The sequence below is a fragment of the Lepus europaeus genome, chromosome 10 (genome assembly GCF_033115175.1).
Source record: "Lepus europaeus isolate LE1 chromosome 10, mLepTim1.pri, whole genome shotgun sequence".
Lineage (NCBI taxonomy): Eukaryota > Metazoa > Chordata > Mammalia > Lagomorpha > Leporidae > Lepus > Lepus europaeus.
Genome location: NC_084836.1, coordinates 63374536 through 63382322, shown reverse-complemented (window position 1 = coordinate 63382322; position 7787 = coordinate 63374536). Strand labels below are relative to the sequence as shown.

The window sequence follows — 7787 nt, the reverse complement described above, 5'->3', positions numbered from 1 at the left end:
TAATGTAAACCCAACACATCATTTTATTGAGAAATACAGGAATATATATCTCTAAGAGTTAATGACATTTTTAAAACATAACCATACTACTATGATTACAACTAACAATGACTAATTCCTTCCTCTTTCCTTCTTTTCTTCCTTCCTTCCTTCCTTCCTTTCAGATTTATTTATTTAGTTAAGACACAGAGTTACAGAGAAAGAGGGCGAGATAGAGAGAGAAGTCTTCCATCCACTGGTTCATTTCCCATATGGCTGCAACAGCAGAGCTGGGCTGATCCAAATCCATGAACCAGGAGCATCTTCTGGGTCTCCCACGTGGATGCAGAGACACAAGCACTTGGGCCATCCTCCACTGTTTCCCAGCCCATAGCAGAGAGCTGGATCAGAAGAAGAGCAGGGGCTGGTGCTGCTAAGCCTCTGCCTGCAGTGCCGGCATCCCATATGGGGACCAGTTCATACCCCAGCTGCTCCTTCCTTCCTTCCTTCCTTCCTTCCTTCCTCCTTCCTTCTAAGATTTATTTTATTTATTTGAAAGGCAGAGTTACAGAGAGAGAGAGGGAGAGACAGACAGAGATCTTCCATGTGCTGGTTCACTCACCAAATTGGCGCAATGACCAGGGCTGGGCAAGGCCAAAGCCAGGAGCCAGAAGGCTCCTTCAGATCTCCCATGTGGGTAGCAGGGGCCCAAGCTCCTGGGCCAGCCTCTGCTGCTTTCCCAGGCACACTAGTAGGCAGCTGGATTGGAAATGGAGCAGCCGGGACTCTAACCAGCATCCCTATGGGATGCTGGCATTGCAGGCAGTGGCTTAACCTGGTACCCCACATCGGCCCCATGCAATTTATTATTTCTTTAAATTTATTTGACAGGTAGAGTTATAGACAGTGAGAGAGAGAGAGAGAGAGAGAGAGAGAGAGAGAAAGGGAAAGGTCCTCCTTCCATTGGTTCACTCCCCAAATGGCCAATACGGCCTGCGCTGCGCTGATCTGAAGCCAGGAGCCAGGTGCTTCCTTCTGGTCTCCCATGCGGGTACAGGGGCCCAAGCACTTGGGCCGTCCTCCACTGCCTTCCCGGGCCACAGCAGAGAGCTGTACTGGAAGAGGAGCAACCAGGACTAGAACCCGGAGCCCATATGGGATGCCAGCGCCGCAAGGCGGAGGATTAACCAAGTGAGCCACGGCGCCAGCCCCATCCAATTTCTTAATATCATGAAATATTCCATCAGTGTTCAAATTTCCCTAATTTACTTATAAAAATCTTTTTACAGATTGTTTGATTTGGGATTCAAACAAGAGCTATCCATAGTATTTGGTTAATATCTGTTAGATCTCTTATTAATCTATAATAGCTTTCCTTCCTCCTTTCTCTCCTTGCAATATATTTGTTGAAGAAACTGGAACATTGATCCTGTTTGTTCCTGATTACATCCCTGAGGTGTCATTTAACATGTTCTCCTATTTGTCATATTTCCTGTAAACCAGTGGATATATTTAGAATCTTGGGTTTTGGGCACCAATGCTTTGTGCTCCGTATTCTGTAACACCCAGCAGCACAGGCTGTTCCTCCTCGCGTGCTGTGAGATTTTATCAGTGCATTCATATGGATGGGGTCAGCTGCATCCAAGCCAAACCTCTCACCCAATGTTTTTGCAGTCGCTGCCCACAGGACCTGGTCATTAAAATGCAGGTGTACTGGGGCAACCTAGTGGCACAGTGGGTTCAGCTGCAGTCCTTCGTCCCAGGCATGCTATGTGAGCGCTGGTTCGAGTCCCAGCTGTTCTACTCCCAATCCAGCTCCCTCCTAATGCACCTGCAAAAGCAGTGAAAAATGACCCAAGTACTTGGGCTTCTGCCATCCACATGGGAGACCCAGACCCCAGCTGTTCTGGCCATCTAGGAAGTGAACTAGTGGACAGATCTCTTTCTCTCATTCTCTCTCTCTCTCTCTCGGTAACTGCCTTTTGATTAAATAAACAAATCTTGTTTTTTTTTTTTAAAAAAAAAAAAACCATGCAGGTGCACTGGGGGTAGATGTTTGGCCTAGCAGTTAGGATGCCAGTTAGGATGCTCACATGCCCTATCACAGTGCCTTAGTGTGAACTGGCTCTGGCTCCTGATTCCAGTTTCTTATGAATGCACACCCTAGAAGGCAGCAGGTGATGACTCAAGAAACTGGGTTCCTTGGGCTGGCGCCATGGCTCAACAGGCTAATCCTCCGCCTTGCGGCACCGGCACACCGGGTTCTAGTCCCGGTCGGGGCACCGGATTCTATTCCGGTTGCTCCTCTTCCAGGCCAGCTCTCTGCTATGGCCCGGGAGTGCAGTGGAGGATGGCCCAAGTGCTTGGGCCCTGCACCCCATGGTAGACCAGGAGAAGCACCTGGCTCCTGGCTTCGGATCAACGCCGGCTGCAGCGGCCATTGGAGGGTGAACCAACAGCAAAGGAAGACCTTTCTCTCTGTCTCTCTCTCTCTCACTGTCCACTCTGCCTGTCAAAAATATAAATAAATAAATAAATAAATAAATAAATAAATAAAGACGGATGAGAAAAAAAAAAGAAGTTTCTTCTTTATTCCTTTAGTTTTTTAGTTGGTCCACAACTTGACATTTATGAAACATACCGGCTAGTATTACATTGCAGTCCATTTTTCCATGAACAATATCCATCTGATAATTATTATTACAATATGTTCCAGGTGTGTATATATTGAAACTGTCTTCTCTTACATGCTTGGTGAGGATAGGTTCCGGCACCCGGGAGACGCAGGACTGACGGCTGCAGTATGTCTGTATGTGCACAGGTGGCTCCAGCTGGGGTTTATAGACAGCTACAGGCACACGCACGCGGTCCGTGTACACACGTGTCGGGAACTGTGCATATGTGCACCCCGTCACCAATGCACATCCGGCAGGTGCTGGTGCTGCAAGGCTCAGCTCGGATACCTCACAGTTCTCCGGCTGCTCTCGTCCCCTCGGGTGGATTCGATGGTGTCAACATTTGAATGTTGTCTCTGACCCTCCAGAGGACTCGTCTGGACATCAGCAGCCCAGGTGCCTTGGGTGCATCTAGTTCTTTCTGAGTCTCGGCTACCCTTCTAATGTCTTCCCTTGTCAGTTCACTCCACTTGTCAATCCAACAAAAGGACTGGCAACGAATGCTTGTAAATGCCTTTTTTCTTGCTTTGAATGGAGTGTCCTACTTAGCTCTGCAGCCCCAGCACCTGAGACTGATGGCCACCGGTTTACAGGCGTGCAGCTGAGGACAGCAGGCTGTTTGCCGGCTGCTTCTTTCTGCTGGCTCCCGTGGGGCCCCTCTTGGGCTTGGCTGACAGGAACAACGCTGGATCGTCGTCAGCTTTGTAGTCTGCTGCTTCAGCTTGACCTTGGTCCGCAGAATCTATGTGGGCAGCTTCAGCTGTTTTCCACCTGAGCCATGTGCATCTTCTAATGCCCCAAGTCTGCTTTGTGACACGCTGCAATCTCCACAAAGAAATCATCTTTGATGTATTCATTCATTACTAATTGTCCCACAGCAGGGGTAGGGTTCCAGGCTTTTTGTGAAACATCAAGGAACCCTCCGCGGAGCGGTTGCCCTCAACGATGGCAGGAACTTTGCTCTTTAGGTGGTAAAGTTGTGTGTATGTTGTCCCTTTTCTTCACCTTTCTCATAAGATTCATTCTTTTTATATTAATATTTATTTATTTGAGAGACAGAGTTACAGAGAGAGAGGGAGAGAAAGAGAGAGACACAGAGAAAGAGAGAGAGATTTTTCATCTATTGGTTCATTCCCCAAATGGCCACAGTGGCTGGAGCTGGGCTGGTCTCCCACATCGGAGCTGGGCCGGTGTCTCTCGTGGGTGTAGGGGTCCAAGGACTTGAGTCATCTTCTACTGCTTTCCCAGGCCATAGCAGAGAGCTGGATCAGAAGTGGAGCAGCCAGGACTTGAACTAGTGCCCATTTGGGATGCTGGTGCTGCAGGCAGAGGCTTAACCTACTACGCCACAGTGCTGACTGCATAAGGTTCATCCTTTTTTTTTTTTTTTTTTTTTTTTGACAGGCAGAGTTGGACAGTGAGAGAGAGAGACAGAGAGAAAGGTCTTCCTTCTGCCGTTGGTTCACCCCCCAAGTGGCCGCTACGGCCGGCGCGCTGTGCCGATCCGAAGCCAGGAGCCAAGTGCTTCTCCTGGTCTCCCTTGCGGGTGCAGGGCCCAAGGACCTGGGCCATCCTCCACTGCCTTCCCGGGCCACAGCAGAGAGCTGGACTGGAAGAGGAGCAACCAGGACAGAATCCGGCACCCCACCTGGGACTAGAACCCAGGGTGCCAGCGCCGTAGGCGGAGGATTAGCCTAGTGAGCCTCAGTGCCGGCCCATAAGGTTCATTCTTTAAGACTTCAATTACTTCTCCACTGCCAGTCCCATTCTTACTGCCTTCTGCAACAGAATATAACTGCCCAACCTGCTGTTCCTGGACTGAACGTGGCAAGGCTACATAGGAGTCCTTAACCAGCATCTTCTTCCCAGAGCCCCCACAGCTGCCCACTGCTGCTCTCTTTAGCTCTTTTAAACAGAGTGAGCGCCATTGTTTTATAATCTGTGTCAGATAATTTCAATGCCCAGAGTCTTTGAAGCTTAGTTTCTACTGTTAAAGCTTTTTTTTTCCTGGTTCTCATTCATGGTGTCTTATCTCCTTGTGTGTTTAGTTGCTTTTTGATTTTGAGTTAGGAATTTTCATTGAAAAGATAGTTTGTAGGAGGCCCCTGGTGCTTAGGCTAAAAGGACCCCAAGGGGGATTTGCTTTGTTTCTGCCAGGTGCCTGGCAGTGTTATGTTCTCCTTCTCACAGCCACCTACTTTTAATTTTATTTTAAAATTTTTTAAATTTATTTGAAAGGCAGACAGAGAGGGAGGGAGGGACAAAGAGATAGAGAGACATCTTCCATCTGCTGGTTCACTTCTCAAATGCCTGCACCAGTCAGAGCTGGGAGCTCAAGTTGGGTCTCCCATATGAGTGGTAGGGACCAAGGACTTGAGCTGCCTCCTAGGGTGCCCATTAGCAAGAAGCTGGAGTCAGGAGCAGAGCCAGACTCCAGCCCAGGCCCTCCATGTGGCATGTGGGCATCCCAAGGGCGTCTTGGCCTCTGAGCCAAACACCTGTCCCTTCGGAGCCACTTCCCATTCATGGATTACGTTTTTGTTGGTGGTGGAGTTGAAACCACCCAGATCTGAAACTGGATTGCACATTTCATCAAGGGCCCACTTAATTCCCAGGCTCTGTTCGCCATCAAGGCAACTTTTGCTGCAGCTGTTTGGGTATGGGGAGGTGTGGCAGGCTCACTACAGAGGTGGTCTTCTCTCAAGCTTTCCCTAAGGGCTTCTGCTCCTTCCCAGGAAAACAAACGAAGTTCAAGTCTGCAAGTTTGGCAAATGCCCTTGGAGCAAATGCCAGAGACAGAGACAGAGACAGAGAGGTCTTCTACCCACTGATTCACTCCTCAAATGGCCACAACAGCTGGGGCTGGGCCAGGCCGAAGCCAGGAGCCTGGAGTTCTATCCGAGTCTCCCACGTGGGAGGCAGGAGCCCAAGTGGGCCTTCTGCTGCTGCTTTCCCAGGCTCATTAGAAGCGAGATGGATCAGAAGCAGAGCAGCTGAGACTTGACCTGGAGCTCTGATATGGATGCAGGCGGCAGTTTAATCTGCTATGCCGCAGTGCTGGCCCTGAGGACCAAAATTTTAATACCTTTCTAGTTTTCTACTTCCTTTAGATTTGGGCCTGTTGGTTCTTTACTGTCTTGTTGACTCTACCATGCTTTTTAAAATTAATTAATTAATTAATTTGAAAGGCAGAGTTAGAGAGAGAGAGAGAGAGAGAGAAATATTCCATCAGCTGGTTCACTCCCCAGATGGGTGAAACAGCTGGAGCTGAGCCAATCCGAAGCCAGGAGCCAGGAGCTTCTCCCGGATCTCCCACGAGAGTGCAGGGGCCAAATACTTAAGTCATCTACTGATGCTCTCCCAAGTGCATTAGCAGGGAGCTGGATTGGAAGTAGAGCATCCAGGACTCAGACCGGCACCCATACAGGATGACAGTGTCACAGGCAGCAGCTTAACCCACTGTGGCACATCACTGGCCCATGCTTTTAAGGTGCTGTGGACTTAGTAAATTAAGCCTCCACCTGTGGTGCCAGCATCCCATATGGGTGCCGGTTTGTGTCCTGGCTGCTGTATTTCTGATCCAGCTCTCTGCTATGGCCTGGGGAAGCAGCAGAAGATGGCCTCATTGCCTGGACCCCTGCACCCACTTGGGAGACCTGGAAGAAGCTCCTGGCTCCTGGTTTTGGATAGACCTAGTTCTGTAGAACTTTCACTCTGTAACTCTACCTCTCAAATAAATAAAATTTTGAAAATTTTAAAAAAAGAAGATATTTCCATTTCCCTGTTGCAAAGAAGACAAATCTGTTTAGCTTTCCTTTAAAAAAAAAAAAGATTTATTTTTATTTAACAGAATTACAAAGAGCGATGGCGATGCCTCCTGCTCTGTTCTGCTCCTTCCCTTCGCAGGCTCAGCTCTTCAGCGCAGGGAAACGCTGCTGAGGGACTTCCTGAGCAACTTCTCTCCTTCTGAGCCTCCGCTCTCCTGAAGTTGTCAGTTTTTAGATGTTCCACCCTCTGGACTGATTCTCTAATTTTCATCAATTTTCTCCTGAAGTCAAGCCAATTTGATCTTAAACCTTCTCCAATTTTTCTAACGAATTTTTATTTCACCTATCATGGTTTTGATTTCTTTTCTTTTTCTTTTCTTCTTCTTTTTTTTTTTTTTTTGACAGGCAGAGTGGACAGTGAGAGAGAGAGACAGAGAGAAAGGTCTTCCTTTGCTGTTAGTTCACCCTCCAATGGCCGCCGCGGCCGGCACACTGCGGCCGGCGCACCGCGCTGATCTGAAGCCAGGAGCCAGGTGCTTCTCCTGGTCTCCCATGGGGTGCAGGGCCCAAGCACTTGGGCCATCCTCCACTGCCCTCCCGGGCCACAGCAGAGAGCTGGCCTGGAAGAGGGGCAACTGGGACAGAATCTGGCGCCCTGACCAGGACTAGAACCCGGTGCATGGTTTTGATTTCTAAGAGGCCCTTTTGCTTATCTGAATAGCAATTACTTTATTTAAAAAAAAAAAAGATTTACCGTGGCCAGCACTGTGGCACAGTGGGTTGAACCACCACCTGCAGTGCCAGCATCCTATATGGGCGCCAGGTCAAGTCCCAGCTGCTGCACTTCTGATCCAGCTCCCTGCTAATGGCCTGGGAAAGCACTTGAAGATGGCCCAAGTGCTCCCAAGTGGGCCCTGCACCCACGTGGGAGACCCAGAAAAAGCTCCTGGCTCTTGGCTTCTGTCTGGCCCAGCTCCGGCCTTTGTGGCCATTTGAAAGGGGGAGAAAGAGACAGAGATAGAGAGACAGAGAGAATCTTCCATCCCTGGTTCTCTTTCCAAACAGTTGCAACAGCCAGATCTAGTCCAGGCATAAGCCAGGAGCCAAAGACTCCATCTGGGTCTCCTGCGTGGGTGTCAGGGCTGCAGGTTACTTGGGCCATCTCCACTGTCTTCCCAGGTACATTAGCACAAAGCTGAATGGGAAGCAGAGCAGCCTAGGACTTCAACCTGCCAGCCTGGCAAGAGGTGTCTTGATCCTCTGTGCCAGCGACTCTGCCCAGTGGGGCCTTTTCAAACAGCTTCCAGGGGCTAGTAGGTTAAACTCTGCCTGTGGCGCCAGCATCCCATATGGGCGCCGGTTCAAG

The 7787-nt window shown here is 49.4% G+C and overlaps 1 pseudogene; it reads right to left on the bottom strand.

Annotated features, from left to right (window-relative positions):
* Positions 1 to 2943: 2943 nt before the first annotated feature.
* Positions 2944 to 4512, bottom strand: LOC133768051 (phosphatidylinositol transfer protein beta isoform-like; annotated as a pseudogene).
* Between the last annotated feature and the right edge of the window lie 3275 nt (positions 4513 to 7787).